This window comes from Bison bison, unplaced genomic scaffold (genome assembly GCF_000754665.1).
Source record: "Bison bison bison isolate TAMUID 2011002044 unplaced genomic scaffold, Bison_UMD1.0 scf7180017864508, whole genome shotgun sequence".
NCBI lineage: Eukaryota > Metazoa > Chordata > Mammalia > Artiodactyla > Bovidae > Bison > Bison bison.
The window spans coordinates 4099969-4121286 of NW_011495064.1; the positions used below are offsets into that span (position 1 = coordinate 4099969).

Consider the following 21318-nt stretch of genomic DNA (forward strand, 5'->3'; position numbering starts at 1 on the left):
GCTATCTAGATTGGTCATAACTTTCCTTCCAAGGAGTAAGCATCTTTTAATTTTATGGCTGCAGTCACCATCTGCAGTGATTTTGGAGCCCAGAAAAGTGAAGTCTGACACTGTTTCCACTGTTTCCCCATCTGTTTCCCATGAAGTGATGGGACCGGAGGCCATGATCTTCATTTTTGAATGTTGAGCTTTAAGCCAACTTTTTCACTCTCCACTTTCACTTTCTTCAAGAGGCTCTTTAGTTATTCTTCACTTTCTGCCGTAAGGGTGGTGTCATCTGCATCTCTGAGGTTATTGATATTTCTCCTGGCAATCTTGACTCCAGCTTGTGCTTCCTCCAGCCCAGCGTTTCTCATAATGTACTCTGCATATAAGTTAAATAAGCAGGGTGGCCATATACAGCCTTGTTGTACTCCTTTACCTATTTGGAACCAGTCTGTTGTTCCATGTCCAGTTCTAACTGTTGCTTCCTGACCTGCATATAGGTTTCTCAAGAGGCAGGTCAAGTGGTCTGGTATTCCCATCTCTTTCAGAATTTTCCAGTTTATTGTGATCCACACAATCAAAGGCTTTGGCATAGTCAATAAAGCAGAAATAGATGTTTTTCTGGAACTCTCTTGCTTTTTCAAACAAAAGTAGATGAGATATAATTCACATATCATACCGTTTACCTATTTAAAGTAAATAATTCAACAGTTTTCAGTATGTTCACAGAGTTGCATAACCATCACAATTAATTTTAGAACAGTTTCATTACCCTGAGAAGAAACTTTGTACCCATTAATGTGCATGCTAAGTTGCTTCAGTCATGTCCAGTTCTTTGCGACCCTATGTACTATAGCCTGCCAGGCTCCTCTGTCCATGAGGATTCTCCAGGCAAGAATACTGAGTGTTGCCATTCCCTCCTCCAGGGGATCTTCCCAACCCAGGGATTGAACCTGGGTCTCTTATGTCTCCTGCATTCTCAGATGGGTTCTTTACCAGTAGTGTAACCTGGGAAGCCAGTAGCATTCACTCCTAATTCCCCTTATCTTTCACCCTCAAGGCCCTACTCGAAGCAACTGCCAATCTATTATACATTCTGTCTCCATGAATTTGCCTATTGACTTGGCTGGAACTGCCAGTATAATATTGAATATAAGTGCCAAAGCAGATATCCTTGTCTTGTTCCTGATATAGGAGAAAGTAGTCAGTCTTTCAATATGGTCTGATGTTAGCTGTGGGTTTTTCATCAATGCTTTTTATCAGGTTGAGAAAATCCCCTTCTATTTCTAGTTTGTTGTGTTTTTATCACACAAGGATGTTGGGTTTTGTGACGTGCTTCTCTGAATTTATTGAGATAATCATGTGGGTTTTGTCTTTTATTCTATTAATACAGTATATTACATTGAACCAAAGTTGCATTCCTAGGGTAAATTCCATTTGATTTTGTAATATGAAATCAAATACTATAGCAGTGTTGTTCTGGGTTATATTAAATTCATTGGTCTGCCTTTGAATGGTCTCTTTTGACCACCCATAATTTTATAATATCATGTGTTGGTCATTCGGAAAACATTGGTTCATGGAGTTATACAGAGATTTCAAATAGTGACATAATTCAGCAGATAATATTTAAAGCAATCATAGCTGTTAATGTTATAATCAATGTCATCAGAAAAATATTTAGATGTTGAAAAGCTGTCATGTTCATGGTGGTGGACAGTAATCCTCTAAAATTCTGATTTTCATTTGAGATCATAAATTTTATCATGAGTAACAAGTACTGTCAGTAGTATTCTTAAAGTGACAGGCTCATTTTACTCACTTCCAAGAAAACATCAACCATATACCCAATCTTGAATAATCACAGTTTGTCTATCAGTGGTTCTTTCAGGTAAAAGTGGTGTTCTGGGAAAAAAGTGGCTATGTTCTATGGAAAAAAGTTCAATTCACAACACACTCTCTCAATTAATTTTTTGGGGGGCGGAAAGGCATTGTTACTCTGGTATACAGCGATGTACTTCCTATTTTGTCATGATACATGTTTTAATAAAATAAATAATTTTAATTTGAAAATAACTCAAAAGTTGAAATTTAAAAAGGCGAATAAATTTATTGCCCATAAAGGGCATTCTTAAATGAAATTGTCTTTGGGACTTCCCTAGGAGTTCAGTGGTTAAGACTCCAAAATTCTAATGCAAGGGGCATAGTTTTGGTCCTTGGCGAAGGAACTAAGATCTCACATAGTACAAAGTGCAGCCAAAAAAAGACAAAACAAGTGAAATTGTCTTTTTTCCCCCTTGTACGTAGTTGTTCAGCTGCTAAGTCGTGTCTGACTCTTTGCAACCCCATGGACTGCAGCACGCCAGGCTTCCCTTCCCTTCAGGTCTCTCGGAGTTTGCTCAAACTCATGTCCATTGAGTCGGTGATTCCATCCACCCATCTCATCCTTTGTCATCCCCTCTCCTCCTGCCTTCAATCTTTCCCAGCGTTAGAGTCTTTTCCAATGAGTCAGCTCTTCACATTAGGTGGCCAAAGTATTGGAGCTTGTGTAGAGTGGAGAAGAATATAATGACTTCCAGTACAACGTGGAGCCACTGCATGGCTCCCTGCTAACATGCTAACAGTTTTAGCTACTGCTGCTTTTGTGACATCAATAATAATGTCAACACAGTGATGAAGACAATCTTAATATTACTATAAAAATAGCTTTAAATTTGTGTGTGTATATTAGTCATTTAGTTGTGTCCGACTCTTTGTGACCCCATGGACTGTAGCCTGCCAGGCTCCTCTGTCCATGGAATTCTCCAGGATCAAACCCGGGGCTTCTGCGTTGCAGGCAGATGCTTTACCATCTGATTTACTAAAGTTCTCCGGAACCCCTAGGGTTTCATGGCTCACATTTTGAGAACTGCTCTTTTATGGAAATTATACATAAATGTCATAAAAGACCTCTGTAGAATTAACTGTTTCTCTTCAACTTGTTCAGCTATTGCTGATAATCCATACTACCTTAATAATCCATACTATCTTAATAATCCATACTATCTTAATACCTACCCGAAGCACAAGTTTGATTGGAAGAAGTGGTCATTTCTAAAGGTTTGTCCTGGTTAATCTAATTTTAGTGCATTTTCACACAACTGTGGTGATTGTACATGGCTTACAGCTAGTTTTAATTTTCAGCACCTAAATGATAACGGCTGTAGCTTTCTTGAGTATGACAGCTTTTTGGATGGAGAGAGAGAAGCATAGAGGAGTGGGCCAGATCGCCTGAATAGGGAAATTTTGGGAACTCACTTATATTCACTAAGATTTTAGTGATGAGAGCAAATGTTAGTAAGTTCTTTTGGCCACAAAGAGCGTTCATTTCACTTCCCCTTTCCTTGGGTTTACTCTGAACAGTACTGGATCTCAGTTTCAGGAGACTGAAACTGCCAACTCCTTCTTGTCTTGAGAAAAAGAGTAAAGAAGGAGGTTGTTCTGTTCTGTTTTGTGCTTAGAACACATGAGCAAGTGGTTCATATCCATGTAATAGTGAAGATCATATCATCAAGAATAATGATGACAAAATTAATGAGGAGCTGAAAATTGATGAGTACAAAGGAATGCCATTTTGACCATACCTGCTTTGAGCAGTAGAACATTTAAGAAGACATATTCTGAACTACCATATACGAGTAAATTCATCAAATTCTTGTCAAAATTGAGAATTCTTTCTTTAGCTGCAAAAGTGAGGAAATATAATTAACCTACTAAAGGAACTTGAACTGGTAGGTAGATCTGCTTGGGGGGTTTCTTGGGCTATTCCTCCTCCTTCACTCATTATTTGATTTTCTTTGGTTTCGTCTGGTGGGTCCACCAGGCTTGGTACCACATGCTGGTAGGCATCAGACAATGGATGTCTCGAGGCCCTTAGTGAGATAATGTGTGTGCTGAGAATAGGGGATGAGGGACCCATCTGCCTACACATATATTTATAAAAAGCATGCACCATAAAATTTTCTCTCAGAGAGTATTTATTGGAATAATTATCCCCAAGGGCCAAGATACCAGTTAAGATTTTTCCAACCAAGACAAGAGATTTTATAAAGGATAATGATGCTCTGGAATAGTTTTGATGATGTGGGACTTGAAGATAGGTTCACTGAAAAACACCAACGTGAAACTTGCCACGGTGTCTGAAATACTGTAAAAGGGCAATACTAACATAACACTTACTGTCTGTCATAATGTCTATAATGATTATAGACATTGCTAGCTACCATAGTAGGTGATATAGAAAGCAAACCAACCAAATACGGTCACTAACTTTTAGAACATCAGTGCATATGGTAGACAAGTCCACAGACAGACTCTAAAACACCTAAAGTATAGCTGAACTACAATGTTGTGTTAGTTTCAGGTGCATAGCAAAGTGATTCAGTTCCATACTCGGTTATCTAATGTTATATATTTATATCTATTCTTTTCCAGCTTCTTTTTCTTTATAGGTTATTACAAGATATTGAATATAGCACCCTGTACTATATGTAGTATGATAGGGACAAAACGAAGGGACAAAATAAATGACTTATTAGTTGATAACTAGAAAAATATGGGACACTCTTGTAAGTTAATGATTACTCAAGAAAGCAGGTTTGCTTAATCACAAAACCAAGCGGCTTGCTTAGCAACAAAATCGTGCAATAGAAGCATGGGACATGCCCCCAAACAATAAAACCATGGTGGCCCAAGACCCACATCACGGCCAGTGAGCTCAGTAAGTTAATGATCCCTAGGACATTCTCTCTGCACACAGGAAAAACCATAGTTTGTAGACCTAGCTTGACCACGTGGGGATAAGAAAACTCCCCTGCTCAACCTGGAGGAAGAATTGATGATAAAAACATGATGTCTAGTCAAGAAAGACAATGAAGTTCTTCTCCCCCTTCACACTTTTTCCTTTGATTATGAAACTGTAGCCCAGTAAGTTCTTGGGGCACAGCATTTCTCGCCCACTTATAAGCCTCACAAGCATTATATTCTAAGCAATCACTGCTTATCTATCACCTTGCTCTCCTGGAACTCTTCTCTGCGACGAGACATAAAGGACTATGGTACCAGAGCCCTTCAGACGCCCCCTTGAAACGACATCAATCGGTTTCAAGCAGGTCCTTGTTGTTTCCCTGTTTTATACATATTAATATTAGTGTGTATCTGTTAATACCAAACTCCTAATTTATCCTTCATCCCATTTCCCCAACTTCCCCCTTTGGTAACCATAAGTTTGTTTTCTGTCAAAGACAGACTCTTAAATATTTGTGTATTTATTTATCTGGCAGTACTCGGTCTAGTTGCAGCATGTGGGATCTAATTCCCTGATCAGGGATCGAAATCAGGCCCCTTACATTGGAAATGCAAAGTCTTAGCCTCTGGGACATTCCAAAGACAGACTCTCAACAGCCAGAGTTTCTTGAGGAACATGTGGACTCACTTGAAAGAAAAGAAAACAGCCACTATTGCCTTACAATACAAATTAATCCACCCCAGTATTCTTGCCTGGGAAATCCCATGGACAGAGGAGCCTGGCGGGCTATAGTCCAAGGGGTCGCAAAGAGTCAGACATAACTTAGTGACTAAACAACAACAACAATCCTTGGGCTTATGGCACACATACAATTGTGAAACCAAAAGAAATTTATAAAATAAACATGAAAAAGGGACCAAACCCAGTATAATTCAAGTTGATATCTCTTAGGATATGGTGCTCTTGTGTGTGAGGTTACGGCTTGCCTGTTCCCTGTACAGTGTTCACAGGGATTCAGCACGAAGGCTCTCTTTCCCCATCACTGGTCTCTATCAAACCACAGTGAAAGTTATTTGCATAGAGGTAACTTTGACAATCATTTGGCCTTTACTGGGCAGAATGCATCATTTCATAATTATGCTATTCTCCCAATTCTTGTCTTCTTATTTGAGGCATTTATTGCTACAGCAACACATCAATAAGCACAGGTAAACATGGTCACTTCAAATCCCACTGATTGACAGGACATCATTCAAAGATATACGAATTCATCAAGAAATAGCTATGTATTTTTAAAGATGAATAATGGAAATGAAAACAACATTAATACATGTCCACAGAACATTTACAGACATCCAAAAACAAATTTCAGGAATATAGGGTTGAGAGTCCAGTTTGAAAAACATTGTTATTGGCTATTCTCTGATGCATTTAAAAAACTAACTGGTTTCTTTCATGTTTAGACATGGCTAAGGGCTGTGTTCAAAAGGGAAAGATGAGGTGGCTGGGGAGAGGACACTAGCAATCAGTTCATTTGAGACTGCAGGGTGCAACATGAGTGTCAAGTGGCCTGAAAGGCCCAGGAGCAGAGCAATGAGAAGGAGCTTCATGGGAGGGGCAGCTGAATGGAGCTTTAGGCAAACAGTACAGAACAGAAGCCAACCCTGCAGTGACATGTGTCCCAAAGAGCGGTCCATGAAAGGGGGCTCAGGGCATCCCAGGACTGATGGAGAAACATCACACACAGGAAGATCTGGTATGGCCATCAAAGTAATGATGCTACTAAGGGCTACTCTCCATTTTGATCATTGAGGTCAACATATTTTACCCAGTTAATTAAATCCATGACTTTCCTTCACCCTTTCTCTCTATCCAGTGAATCACCAAGTGTGCAGTAAGCAGAATTAACTGAAGGTAGCTTTGGCAGCTGTAGCCCTCAGACCACATTAGATCATATTAGGTTTAATATTCTACCCACAGCAATCAGGTTCCTGGGAAGAGTAGCCATGACCGTGTTTTAGGAATGCACAATGCTCTTATGAGTTACTCTGTAGTAAGTGAGTCGGGAAAAGTCCTTGGTATATTGGTTGTGATCCCGGGCATTGCCAATGACATTAATGTAAGGACTTGATTAAGGTTTCTAAAGATTGCTTTAAGCTAATATGATTAAATTCTTAAATTTCAAACTTTCATTTCTGAATAAATTATATATTTATACACTATAACATTCAGAATACATAAAACAATATTTAGTGAAATATCTTCTTTCCACTGGTGTCCCTAACCTCTCATTTCCTCTTCCTGGAGGCAACCAATATTGCAGTCTTGGTCTCCTTCCAGAGATAATTTGTGCACAGATAAGCCATCATATATATTATTATTTTAAAGATTTTTTAAAGTCCTATTGAATTTGATACACGATTGCTTCTGTTTTTTGTTTTGTTTTTTTGGCCTTGAGGCACGTGGGATCTTAGCCCCCCAACCAGGGATTGAACCTGTACCCCCTGCATTGGAAGGCGAAGTCTTAACCACTGGAACACCAGTGGGGAAGTCCCCAAATATATATTTTTAAAGAAAATAATTTACTAGCATCATATTTTCATATTGTAGAGAACATCAGGAATGTATTTCCTTTCAATTAAGGGGGAAATGGTCATTAGTTTTTCAAATTCTAAAGTAATACAGATTTATTATAGAAAATCTAGAAAGGAAAAAAAATGAAAATTGCCCCTCACCATACCGTTTGGAGATAACCTCTGCTGATCCACAATGATTTATACTTCCTTGTACTTTCAGGTGATGTACATAATATTTTACATTGACATCTTTTTGTTTTCACTTACAATCGTGTTTCAACCTTTCCAAGTCATTAAATATGCCTTCTACATACTGTTTTCAATGGTTTGTTTGTGTATACTATGATTTATTTACCAAGACCTCTTGTTTGAAAATCAAGTTGATTATAATTTTGCACCATTATAAACCTTCACTTGATATATATTTAGTCTTTATTGAGCACTTGGAAATTTAGGCGCAAGTTCCCTAAGGGAAAACTGTGCTTGTCTTGATTAGTTATCTGCCTACAGCACAGTGACTGGCTGCATGAATTTAACTATTAAAGGTCCAAATTGGCAACAAAAATGCAATTTGAAGTGAAATTAAACCTCAAAAAAGATTCATCTAAGTGAAATGAAATATCACTAAAGATTAGTTTTCTGATGTCTCATATAGGTTGCTTTTTGGAAAACTGGAAGGCATTCTTTCATCTGTGACTACAAATCTTGTTAAAGACACACCAAAGATTTGTTTATTTTCTTGCATAAAAAGAATTGTGGGGGTTTACATCAGGGGGCACCTTCCAGGACTGCTGCTGGCGGTGCCCTCATCCCTAGGGTTGGCCACTGCTGACCCACGCCTCCACGGGAGACCCTCTGGCACTAGCAGGCCAACCTTCCCCCAACCACAGAAGCATAAGGCTGGGAGGTACAGGAAAATCCTTAGGTGTTGAATCTGACTTCACCGAAGAAGTCAAAATGGTTCAGCACATTTTCAACCCTCCAAGGCATTTCCAAACATTAGCTGAAAGAAGGCCACAGTACAATACACAAAAGACAATGGACCCAAGTCCTGGGCTGTAGGGCTACCAGACCCAATTCCTGGGGTACCTGATCCCAGCCTATGACTGTTTTTGAAACAATGCAACAGAAAGAATACAAGATCCTTACACTCCTCTTCACCTACTCCTGACTGGGAGCCCTCATCTTATATAATACCCCAGATTCCTCATGGAATGGGGACACAGGTCTTGAGACATAAGCTTATTGTGTTCTTCCCCTCTGCTGGCTTTCTATTTTCTCCAAAAAAAAATGAAGAAGAACTGTGGTACTTCCTGGTGGTGGAGTGGCTAAGATTTCGCGCTCCCAATGGAGGGGGCCTCGGTTTGATCTCTTCCACTTTCCAATGCAAGAGACACTGGTTCAACCCCTGGATTGGGAAGATCCCCTGGAGTAGGAAATAGCAACCCACTCCAGTATTCTTGCCTGGAAAATTCCATGGACAGAGGAGCCTGGTGGGCTATAGTCCATGGGGTCACAGAGAGTCAGACACGAGTTAGCAACTAACCAATGACAACAGCAAGGGCACCCACACCAGCTGAAAACATTACACAAAACACTCCTCACAAGTGACTGTAAGACAATGCCATTTCACATTTTACAAAAAGCTACTTTCTCAAAACAATACCCTGTTCCTCAGGAAAGCTCTTGTTTTAAAAGATGATGGTTAGTAGACAATGGTGGTCTTGTTTACTTTTCTAAGTCAGACAACAGACCCTTTTCAGTTCGTTCAGTCTGCAAAGAAACCTTCCCCATCCCTCACTATGAGTTTCCACACTGGGAACAAAAATGGGATGCTTCCAGGACAAAGGACAGACAAGGAAAGGAGGAGGACAGATAGAAGAGGGTGTCACGGAAGTTCCACTGGTTACTCAGCCAAAGGTTAACATTGCAAGTTAAAAAGAATGTCCAGAGACTGCCCACCCTTGTACTGACAAAGCCCTTCCCTGACCATAAAAAACATCCACGAAGACCAGGAACGCTGAGTGCCCAGTGATAACAACAGTGTCAAAGACAAAGGCACTGGGCACCCAATGCCAAGCTTTTCTCAAGGGAAATAGGCACAGTTGGGCCCACGTCTAGGTTTACCTTTGAGCATGTGAAAAGAAATCCCTTGCAAATCTTTGAAAATATTTACAGAGAGAGAAGAGAAACAATCAGAGCCTTTTTTTCTTTTTCTTCTCTAGCAACTAGATGTTTGACCATTCTGAGCAGAAGGAAGTTCTTTCTTCGGTCTGTCTTTCTCTGAAGATATTAAAAAAAAACATCTCCACTTCTTAACTTTTTAATGATGAACCTTAAGATACTGATAGAGAAAGCTCTAGGAATCCCAGAATGACACTTCTAACCTGAACTTGGCCCATGGTTACCCAAATGTGATCTGACTTACAATAGATCCAACACAACAGGGAAATTACAGTCCTGCCTCTGTCAGTGCAAGTTCATACAGTCAGCTCCATCAATTTTGAAATATATGCCACCATTCTTTAACTTTTCTTTTTAAATAATTATATAGACTCACAGGAAGTTGTAAAAGTAGTGCTGAGAATTCCCTGTAGCCTTTCCCTTGCCTTCCAGTGTGGATATCTTGCATAACTGTATCAAAGCCAGGAAATTGACATTGACATTGGTGCTGTTCTCACTATTCTTTTTGACATCTGACAGCGTAAGAACCAGAAGTTCTTAAACCTAAGAAAATGAATGAATTCTGTCTCCTAATAAGATCTGCTACTGCCAGGTTTAAGTTCTCCACACTTCACCCTGCTCAGGCTTCTTTGACTTTGTAATAACCAAGCGTTCTTTGGGCAGAGAAATGCGGTTCACGTAATTCTTCATCTTGAATACACAGAGCAGGCCGCCCTTGTTCCTTGCTCTCTGTGGCCAAAAGAGTTTTCCATCATTCTACCAGAAAGAGAAGCTGCAATCTTTGGGGGAGAGGGGTCTTTTTTGGTGCTGTACTTGAACGTGTCTGTGTGTGTGTGCACACTGAGTTGCTCAATCACGTTCAACTATTTGCAACCCCATGGACTGTAGCCCGCTAGGCTCCTCTGTCCATGGAATTCTCCAGGCAAGAGTACTGGAGTGGGTTGCCATTTCCTACTCCAGGGGATTTCCTCAACCCAAGGATAGAACAAGCGTCTCTTGCATCTCCTGCACTGGCAGTCAGATTCTTTACTATTGTGCCACCTGGGAAGCCCGTACTTGAATGGTCTTTTGCTTTTTAACTTTTTTTTTGGGAAATAATTACAGATTCACAGAAAGTTCCAAAAAAGTACAGAGGAGTCCTTAGTACCTTTCACCCAGTTTCTCCCAGTGCTTACTATAAAGTTCATTTGTTAGGTTGCAACATTTGGAAAAGATAATTTCTGCATTTTTTTAAACTAGGAAATATTGAAGCTTTTCTTTAAGTCCTTTCATCTAGTGAAAGAAAATCTACTATACCTGAGACTCTCCTTTTCAAGAGATTGGGGCTAATTATTAACCAGGTCATTGAAAAATCTTGGAACTATAAAACACTGGTACACAAATCTTAGGTATCTCATTTGTTTGTTTGTTTGGCCGAATTGTGCAGCATGTGGCATCTTAGTTCTCCTACCAGGGATCAAACCCATGCCGCCTGCATTGGGGAAGTCCCCTGAGATACCTCATTTTTAATTTGGCTCATGTAAAGATAGAACATCAATCTTTTGGTATAGTGTTGTAGAAAAAAAATTTTGTACCTCAATGGAAAATGATCAGATAGGTAGTGTAACTGACAGACATGCAAATTCTGTTCTATTTGGTAAAGTCAGCTTCCTCTTCCCTGTGGAAACGCCAGTCTGTGTCTATTTGCATAGTCAATTCAAAATTACTCCATATAATTTTTAAAAACTTTACTATGAAGCACTAATCTGCCTGGTTCTTCCCTTTGACGCATTAATATAATCTTAATATGTGTTCATTTTTATACCTGAATGAGAGTCATGATTTTATCTTCTTTTAGGTCAAGGCTATTTCCTTTGACTATTTCTCCACTGCTGAGAGCTGCTTCTCTCCTTTTTATTTTTTTCAAAAATCACACTCATAAAATGTCATGGACAACAACAATTTAGTTTCACTCTCTGTAATGTGGAAATAGAGCTTAAAGATCAACAAGCTGAATACTTCTAGATTTGCATAACTGTTGTCCCTTCCCCTCGTTATGTGCCCCCAGGGTGGGTTTAACCCATTTCTAATTCCATAGCAATGTTATTTAGTGACTCACCTTTATCTAGGACTTCCAAAGCATTCATCCAAAATTTCACAGAAATTAGAACTTTTTTTTTGAGATGGGCTGGGACCTGGAACCCTTTGCTGCAGTGCTTGCACCTGGACAAATATCTCTTCCAGCAGTAGATTCAAACTATAAGGGACTTAAAACAACTGCAGGCATGAGCAGTTGGTGCAAATTATGTACAAGATACAAAAAGTCAACAAACTAACTGCAGCTTCTGAGGAGCTGGGAGCAAAAGCAGAATCCCCCTGCCCAGGATCCCTGCACACAGAACCACCAAGGGGGCGCACAGACCACATAAGCCACCCCTCCAGTAGGATCCACAGATTCGCTCCCACCCTTCCACGCTCAGAGCATTTAAGGAGCCAGCTCACTACCCCCCCACCCCACCCCTGGAGGAGCTAGTAAGGACACATGTTATTTGTTTTCTCTCCTTCCTGTTGCACGAGTCCCAAGAGAGCCTTGTCTGACTACCGGCCTCTCATAATTTCTGTTGATTTAAGACTTCAAAGCTTCCCAGGTGGTGCTAGTGGTAAAGAACCTGCGTGCCAATGCAGGTAGATATAACAGACATGAGTTCGACCCCCGAGTCGGGAAGATCCGCTGGAGGAGAGCGTGCCAACCCACTCCAGTATTCTTGCCTGGAGAATCCCAGATTTCTTCAACGAATGGGCCTCAAGCATGGCTGCTCGCTTCCCCTTTTGCCCACTGAACCAACATCTTGGCTACATCCAAGGGAGACCTGGCCACAGTGAGAGGAATTCTGAGCTTCTCGGGGAGTCTGGTGTCCTGTGCAGCCCCTGCAGAGTTGGCTCCATTGGGCCCCCACTGCCGGCATTCATCCATTTGGCTATCTTCACCCTATTTGTCAGGCTGGGGGCTTCCTTTAGTCTATTTGCATTCCATCCTCTGGTTCAAAGCCAGGATCCTTCTGTGTCTATGTTGGATCAGCTTGACAGACACCCACAGGAAACCCAGACTGACCAGACCCTTCCCCAAATTTCTTTCTTATTTAAGTATTTATTTACTTGGCTATGGCAGTTCTTGGTTGTGGGACTTGGGATTTTCCATCTTCATTGTGGCATGTAGGATCTTTGGCTGTGGCATATGGGATCTAGTTCCTTGACCAGGGATTGAACCTGGACCCCTTGCTTTGGGAGCTTTGAGTCTTAACCACTGGAGCACCAGGAGAGTTCCCCGAATTTCTTTATCACCTCTCTTCATCCCCTTTCCTCCAGGTGCTAATTTCCTTCCATGTGTATTTCCCCGTGCTTTGCGCTCTGGGTCAGTCGTTCAGGGCTCTCTGTATCGAATACAAGCTTATGCATTATTCACAGTTTTCTCTCTCCTCCTCTGCAGCCACACTCATTGGTCTGGGCCCAGAAAGAAGGCTCCTGCCTCCTTCTCCTCCCTGTGAAACTCCCTTTCTTGAAATGAGTTTCTTGAATGAGTTCTCTTGAATGAGCTGCCATTAAAGGCCCATTCACGCGCACACATGTTCATCTGACTCCTGCCCTAGGAATTCAAGTTCAGATACACAATGTTATTTGATGTATGGTATTTGAGAAGGGTAGTTTGTTTTCTTTCACATTTGCACATTAAAACATTCCAGGGGGTATGAAGGCATGAATGTTTTATGACCCCTGAGAAAAATGATCAAAGAGTATAATTAACCTGACTAAGGTCACACAGCTAGTGGGTGTGTTTAATCAGTGCATGGGCCCCTTGACCCATTACCTCTGATTCCTGTACCTTCAAAACTTCCTTTTTGTACTTGCATTGGTAGGTGGGTTGTTTACCACTAGCACCACTTGGGAAGCCCAAACCACAGCCTGCAACTCTTTATTCTCCAAAAGCCCAAGCCTTGGTTTATATGGCAGAGAGAAATTCCTACTGCCCACTGGTTAGCCTGAGGTCCCCATAGTTCCTCATCTCCTACCGATGAGGTGGGGCCATGTGACTTGCTCTGGCCAGTGGGCTGTGAGTGGATGAAAACACGACTACATCAGTATAATTGTGTGTGTGCATGTACATAAAATGTTTGCATTTGTTTTGCAACTTGTTTAAAAGATAAATCAGTAACATACCTTGGAAATTGTTCTGCATTATTACAAATAAACTTTGTAATGCTATCATATTACCATGAGAATATACCATAATTTCTGCATTGTGTGCGTGCTGCTGCTGCTGCTGCTGCTAAGTCGCTTCAGTCGTGTCCGACTCTGTGGGACCCCAGAGACGGCAGCCCACCAGGCTCCCCCGTCCCTGGGATTCTCCAGGCAAGAACACTGGAGTGGGTTGCCATTTCCTTCTCCAACGCATGAAAGTGAAAAGTGAAAGTGAAGTCGCTGAGTCTTGTCCGACTCTTTTCGACCCCATGGACTGCAGCCTACCAGGCTCCTTCGTCCATGGGATTTTCCAGGCAAGAGTACTGGAGTGAGTGTACGTGCTAAGTCGCTTCAATCGTGTCTAATTCTTTGCAACCCCATGGACTATAGCCTGCCAGGATCCTCTCTCCATGGAATTCTCCAGGGAAGAATACTGAAGTGGGTTGCCATTTCCTGCTCAGGGGATCGTCCCAACCCAGGGATCGAATCTGTGTCTCCTGCATCTTCTGCATTGACAGACAGGTTCTTTACCACTAGCATCACCTGGGAAGCCCATCATAATTTCTACTACTCCTTCACTCATGGACACTTAGATTTCTATTATTTTGCTATGATAAAAACACTTTCATATATTCTCAAGGACATCAAAAAGTGGAATGGCTAGGTAGAAAGGTATATATGTTTACAATTAAAAAATGATTTAAAAATATTCTATTAAATTCATTTGCTGCTATTTTACCTGGGAATTTTACAATTAGATTCATCAGTGAGAATGCTCCAAGTGGCCTAATGTTATCCTCTTCCTCTCTTTCGTCTCTTCCCTTCACTCCTCGGGAAGTGTGGGTACTGGCCTAATCGGATCAGACTTCAGGATGCTGATGGGGCTAAGTTTATGTCCATCAGGTGTGTTTCTCCCTCTGGCACTTAGCTGTTTCACAAAAGGGACAAGAGGGCAGCCAAACCAGAACTTACATCTTCTGATGGGCAAACACTCTTCTCTCTTCCTCCCACATTAGCAGTGTCACACGTTTGCCCCTCCAGGCTTGGCAAGGATCTGGAGGAGAGACCTGAGCTTTGAAGGAGAGACCCTAGACCTGTGCCCGAGTCCTGTGCCCTGTAGTTCACCCTGCCTTGGGTTCATGCAGTGTTTAGTTGCTAAATCGTGTCCAGCTCTTTTGTAACCCCATGGACTGTAGCCTGCCAGGTTCCTCTGTTTGTGGGATTTCCCGGGCAAGAATACTGGAGTAGGTTGCCATTTCCTTCTCCAGAGCATCTTCCTGACCCAAGGATCAAACCCACCTCCCCTGCTTGGCAGGCAGATTCTTTACTACTAAGCCACTCCCTAAAATGAGGAAATGTCTTATTTCCTGTTGCCATTGTTCACTGTGTCTACTCTGATCCTTAGGAACCACGAGAAGAGCATGTCCCAGCCAAGGCAATATTCAGACCCATTCCTGAAGATTTTTGCATATGATCAAAGTCTCATTCCAGGAGTGTTGGTTTTGCCAGTTTTTGGTATAAGTATCTATTTTGAAGAGTGATTTAAAATGTTCAGGTGTTTGGGACTTCTTGTTTAGATAAAATATTTATCTAAGTCTTAATTCGGCAATTGGGATATGACTGTAGACTTAAAGGCATCTAGTTTATTGAAAAGCAACACTGCATTGCAAAGGGGTTGATTAATAGGAAGTGTGGGAAGGAGGGGTGATTAGAAAATGGATGTGTTTTATTCCATTTAAAACTGAAATGTGTTCTGTTAAAAGCCCATTCAAGTCCAGTGAGGTTTCCACTATGGCACTAATATCCAGTTCTAAATGAACACTGTACAACCAAGACGAAAGAACATTTCTTATGGAGAAAACTAAAGCCAATAACTGATCATCACACCACATAATTAAGAGGGTGGGGCGTTGAAGCAGATTGCCTGGGTTCAAATTCTTGGGCCACTATTTACTTGCTGAGGAATTTGGAGAAGCTGCTTGGGCTTATGTCTCAGTTTACTTGTCTGTCAAATGGGGATAATCATGGTATCTTCCTCCTGGAGCCTTTGTAAGTATTGAATGAAGTGACATATTAATAGTGCTTAGAGCATTGCTTGGATTTCAAGAAATTCTAGCTATTATTTTTAAATGTTGATTAACACTGAACATTGTTGTTCAATTGCTAAGTTGTGTCTGACTTTTTGTGACCCCATGGACTCCAGTACGCCAGGCTTCCCTGTTCTACACTATCTCCCAGAGTTTGCTCAGACTCATGTCCACTGAGTCAGTGATGCCATCCAACCATCTCATCCTCTGTCGTCCCCTTCTCCTCCCACCTTTGATATTTCCCAGCATCAGGGTCTTCTCCAATGAGTTGGTGCTTCATATCAGGTGGCCGAAGTATTGGAGCTTCAGCTTCAGCATCAGTCCTTCCAATGAATATTCAGGGTTGATTTCCTTTAGGACTGACTGGTTTGATCTCCTTGCAGTCTCAGGGACTCTGAAGAGTCTTCTCCAACACCACAGTTCAAAAGCATCAATTCGTTGGCTCTCAGCCTAGCAATTGTCAAAGGGCTTTGACAGTTATGCTTAAAATCTCTGTTCCTCATGAAAGATGTTAGACTGAGGGCTGCAGACCTGCATTCACTCCCCACACAAAGAACAGTGAACTGAAGAATATCATGCTATGTACAAATGTCTCTTTGGACTTTGCCTGCCCTGATGTCTCAAGCAGCCCATGGCAGCCAAACTCCCTAGACCAACAGCACCATCCAAGGTTTAAGAGCAACTGCTGCCTGATGCAGTTGCTTCACTCCCCATTGCCTCCTTCCTCTTCAGGAGTGCTTCTGTGATCATTCTCTCTCAGACTCATCCTCACATATATATACAATTCCCTTGGATTAACATTTCACTTTTTCTCTGGTTCCAGGTTTTGTGGTGGGCTCAGGAAAATTGCTTTTCTTCCTCTTGTTTCATTTATCACCCTCCCTGCCCCTCACCTACCAAGATTCTAATCATGATCATAAGCCCAGTAGTGCCAGTGATAGTCTTGTTTAAGAAAAAAGAAAAAACATTCAACTTGAAAAATAAACAGTACAAAGGTCAAATAACAACGTAAAGGGTTGTCACACTTGGACATGGTGCCAAGTGTGGTACTGACAACTGGTGCTCTAAATCTGGACAGGTGGAAAGAAATGATTGGGGCTGGAGTGTCCTGAGGGCCGAGTAGAGATAGGGGCTTAAGCTGGCCCTGTAGGTTCTGGGGGCTGTGGCCCCCAAGTGGTGGTAATTCAGGTAAAGCGGGTGTTGGAGTAGAGGCATCTGTGGTCAGAGGCAGGAACCACATTTGTCTCTCTGCTGGAGAGTTTGAGTTGTGGGCAAAGAGGTTGAAAGTATATGGTTCCTGAATGGTAAACTCAGGTTAAACTTTACTTCCCAGATGGCGCAGTGGTAAAGAATCCGCCTGCCAACGCAGGAGATGTAAAAGAGGAGGGTTATATCGCTGGGTGGCGAAGATCCCTTGGAGCAGAAAATGGCAACACACTCCTGTATTTTCACCTGGAAATTTCACAAGTTACAACCCATGAACTCCAAAGAATTGGACACAACTGAGCACACAGACACATGCACACACAGACACACACACACAGATATTACTTTAAGGATGGGAGTGAAATGAAAGATGTCAATTACTAAGGTTGAAGGTAAGATACAAAATATATATAAAATTCAAAACAAAAGTGTAAAGGTTCAGTCCAATGGCATATTGCAACTGTGCTAAAGGTTTTGTTTTGTTTTAATATTTATTTGGCTGCACCAGGCCTTAGTTGAGGCATGCAGGATCTTTAGTTTTGATACGTGGGATCTAGTTTCCTGAGGGATGGAACCTGTGCCCCCTCCATCGGAAGCGCAGAGTCTTAAGCCTAGTAGTGCCAGTGATAGGCTTGTTTAAGAGAAAAGAAAAACCATTCAACTTGAAAAGTAAATAGTACAAAGGTCAAATAACTTCTCCGGAGCACCAGAGAAGTTCTGCGAAAGATATTCTTACTCCACACCACTCAGCAACCAAAAATAAGTTGAATTCCCGTAAAGCTGGCTGAGCTGAAGTCCCTATCAGCAATGCAGTATTTCAAAATGATTTCAAGTTCTGCTCACTTTTCTGTCTACACTTTAAATAATTAATAATTAATGTTTCCTCAGAATGTATGCTTACAGGCATATACACATAATTGACAGAGCATAGAGTCACCTGCAGTGACTTGCATGTTAAGAGGCGAGTGTCACAGGGAAGGGAGAGGACATGGGATGAAGGTGGGGTGCCCGGTGTGACAGCATGAGGCAGTGGGTTTGGTAGAGTGGATGCTGTACTCTCTGTCTCACCCACAGTGACCTAGGAATACAAGCCTGGCAGGGTGTGGGCAGCAGGGTTTAATGTGGCATAGGCAAACATGGGCATGGCCACTGTGCTACTTGCCTTCTGAACAGAATCTTCAGTACTGCTGAGTTTTTGTTTGTTTTTTGGGGGTGCAAATGGCAGGTGTCATTTGGGACAGTAGTATACAATCTAATAATTTTGTGTAATGATTTACGATGAGAGCAAACCTTTCAGTACTTTTATAGTTATAAAGGCATTCAAAGAATATAGGAAAAATAAACCCCTGTAGATGAGGTAGACTTTTCTGTTGGGGACAGAAATATTCAGTTCTAATATTAACTATGTTTTATTATATCTCTGAGCCAAAAACTTAACAACAACAAAAAAAACCAGCCAAAAATAATCTGGTCACTTCTTGAATTTTAAAATCTAAGACACATTTTAACATCTCAACACAGTAAAACAATACTTGCCTGTGGGATCTTATTAAGGATTTAAAGATGCTTTTCATAAACAATTTTATTTCCGAGTGACTGAAAAAAAAATCACGTCTTGCGCTCTTTGCTTACTCATTGTTACAAATGAAAATAAGGGTTAAAAATAAAGCCAAATGGACAAAGTAATACCTATAGGAATACTCACATCCAATAGAAAGGAGGAATTTTGGTAACTGCAGCCCCCCCCCCCCCCCCCTCTCCAAAATTACAAACTTGCGAGACTACAGTTCACAGTTCTTCCGGTCATCTGTCTCAGCTGGACCCGCACACCCAGCCGCGCCCAAGCACCGAGTCCCAGCGGCTCCTCGGAGCCCCGCCCCTCCGCCCCTGGCTCCGCCTCCGCGGGGCACGTGCTCCGTGGGCGGGCCGGACCGGGGAGCCGCGCGGTGATTGGAGGTGTCCGAGCGACCGCCGCGACGCTGTGCCCCACAGGTCGCCCTCGGGTCACAGAGAAACAGAACGGCTGGAATCCTTTCGCACCAAGCTCGGACACTTCGCCCGCTGGAGTCGCTCTTTATCAACCGAGATGCATACCTCGCCTGTCCTCACGGGCCGAAAGGCCCCCCAAGCAGGGGAAGGTGGCTGCTGACAGGAACCGCCTGGTCTTTCACCTGACAGGTTGCCTCGTAAGTGCGGACTGCTGTCCCCTCACGTCAGAACCCCTGAGGCGCCCAGGTTGCCAGCAAGCTGCTGATGGAAGCCTTGGAATCCCACAGTTTACGAGCTGGACTGGCCCCCGCTTAGGGGAAAGCTCGGCAACTTACCCTCAGTCACTTAACTAATTCATACCAGGGTCAGCCAGAAACGCGTCCCGACCCCTCCTACCTTAGAGCGCTTTGCACCTCCCCTCATTCCGGGGGGAAAGCTCGCCTCTGTGGTGGAGACCCAGCTTAGAAAAGTTTTGTCTGTACTCTAGGCCGACACTGATAAGATGAAGCAGGTAGAAGCGTGCCAAATATTTAGACTGAATTAAATTATAATTAAGTCATGCACTGTGGTGGTGGTGGCCCCCTCAGCCCCAGCCCGAGATGTGAAGGGCCCTTCCCTCCCTGGCGCGGGCCCGAGCGCTCCGTTGAGGCAGGCCCGGCTCTCCGACAGCTCTCTGGGCTCAGCCCCGCATATCCCACCGGACCGGCCTATTCCCGCCGCCCGCACTGCACAAGCGGACAGGGAGCCCCGTTTTGGTGCAGTGGGTAGCTCCAGGGCCACTTCGTTAGTCATGGGCTGGCTAGTGGGGTCGGCGGCCGGCTGGGCCCATGGCGCTGGCCAACTTAGACTGTGATCCCGGTTGATGGGGCACGTCCACCGTGTCCACGTGGCCACCGTGGTCTCTGCCGCCTGCAAACCTCCCTCAGCCAAGGGCTGGAGGGCGAAAGTGCAGGAGCGGCCTGATATTGGTTTGGACCGGCTGCTTTCTGGAGTGCACCTTTCTGCTAGAAGAGCAGTGGAAGCGAGCCAGGCACCCACGATACCCCCAGCTCAGCCACTGGTGGGCGCCACGGTGGGACCAGGGCTTCCCAGGTGACTCAGCTAGTAAAGAATCTGCCTGCCAAAGTAGGAGATCTAGGTTCCATACCTGGGTCGGGAAGATCCCCTGGAGAAGGAAATGGCTACTCACTCCAGTATTCTTGCCTGGAGAATCCCATGGACAAAGGAGCCTGGCAAGCTACACTGTCCATGGGGTTGCACAGTCAGACACAATGGAATAACATTGCCACTCAACCTCTAACCATACAGGACTGCTGTCTTAAGGCATGAGGCCTTCTGTAGGACTCAGCTCAGGGCGGCCAAGGGACATCTCTTGCTGCCTGGTACCCAAAGACCCAGCAGCTCCAGGGTGGCCGTACCCGGAGCCCCTAGTTACCTTGCTTGGGGACTTTGGATTGTGCCAGTTTAGACAACTTTCTATATTTTCCCCAAACTTCTGCCTGCCTGCAGCTGCCTTCAGCTCACACTTTCACTTCTTCTTCTTCTTTTTTTTTTTTTCTTTTTTCCATTTATACTTCCTCTTTCTATGTAGGAAAACCTTTTTCTATTTCCCAAAACTTTGGCTCTTGGATAGCTTTTAAAACTTAGGGAAGTGCTCAACTGCAATTTGTTATTTCTAACTTCTGGATTCCTGTATATTGTAATAACCTCAGATAAAGAAACTCAGTTATAATACTAATCATAATAACATAGTCAGAGCTGGAAAATGTCTGTTTAAAGAGACAGCTATTTCCCGCACTGCGAATCTTTGCCTTTTTTGGAACAATCAGGATTCTCAGTAATTCTGAGTGATCAATTTAATTCAACTCAATACTTGTACAAAGTACCTGCTGTATATAAGGCACTGTGCTGAGGACATTCATGTGGTTTATCCCTGTAGTAATCGAATGTATTTTCAATCTAGGGAGGACAGACTTGAAGTGGCTAAGGCCACATGGGTGGAATAGCCAAGCAAAAACTGGGGCTTTCGCAGGGGGAGGGTGCAGGAGTTTGATGAGGCCTCTGGAGAGGCTTAATGGAGGAGATGGGATTGGAAATGGGCCTTCAAGGCTGAGATTCCACGCAGGAGAATGACCTGAGACTGGCTTAGAGGTAGGAATACAGGTGGGCTGCGTGGAAGGATTGCTTTGTCAGTTCACTTGGCAACTTTGCTCTGGAAACTTTCTGGCTTCTCCAGGGTACCTCTTACCCCATTTGAGAAGAATGATCTCTTCTGTTGGAGGTGCCCTTT

At 42.9% G+C, this 21318-nt stretch overlaps 1 protein-coding gene across 4 annotated transcripts in view; it reads left to right on the plus strand.

Moving 5' to 3' along the window:
• The window catches only part of VWA3B (von Willebrand factor A domain containing 3B), a 200621-nt gene that overhangs the window by 11587 nt on the left and 167716 nt on the right, over nt 1-21318 (plus strand). For 3 of the 4 annotated variants that reach the window (XM_010829609.1, XM_010829611.1, XM_010829612.1), the window contains exon 1: nt 19035-19225. The exons of the other annotated variant lie outside the window; for it this stretch is intronic. The gene's annotated coding sequence lies outside the window, so the exon portion shown is untranslated. Of the gene's footprint in view, nt 1-19034; nt 19226-21318 lie in introns of those variants that run through there. 4 annotated transcript variants of the gene reach the window in all.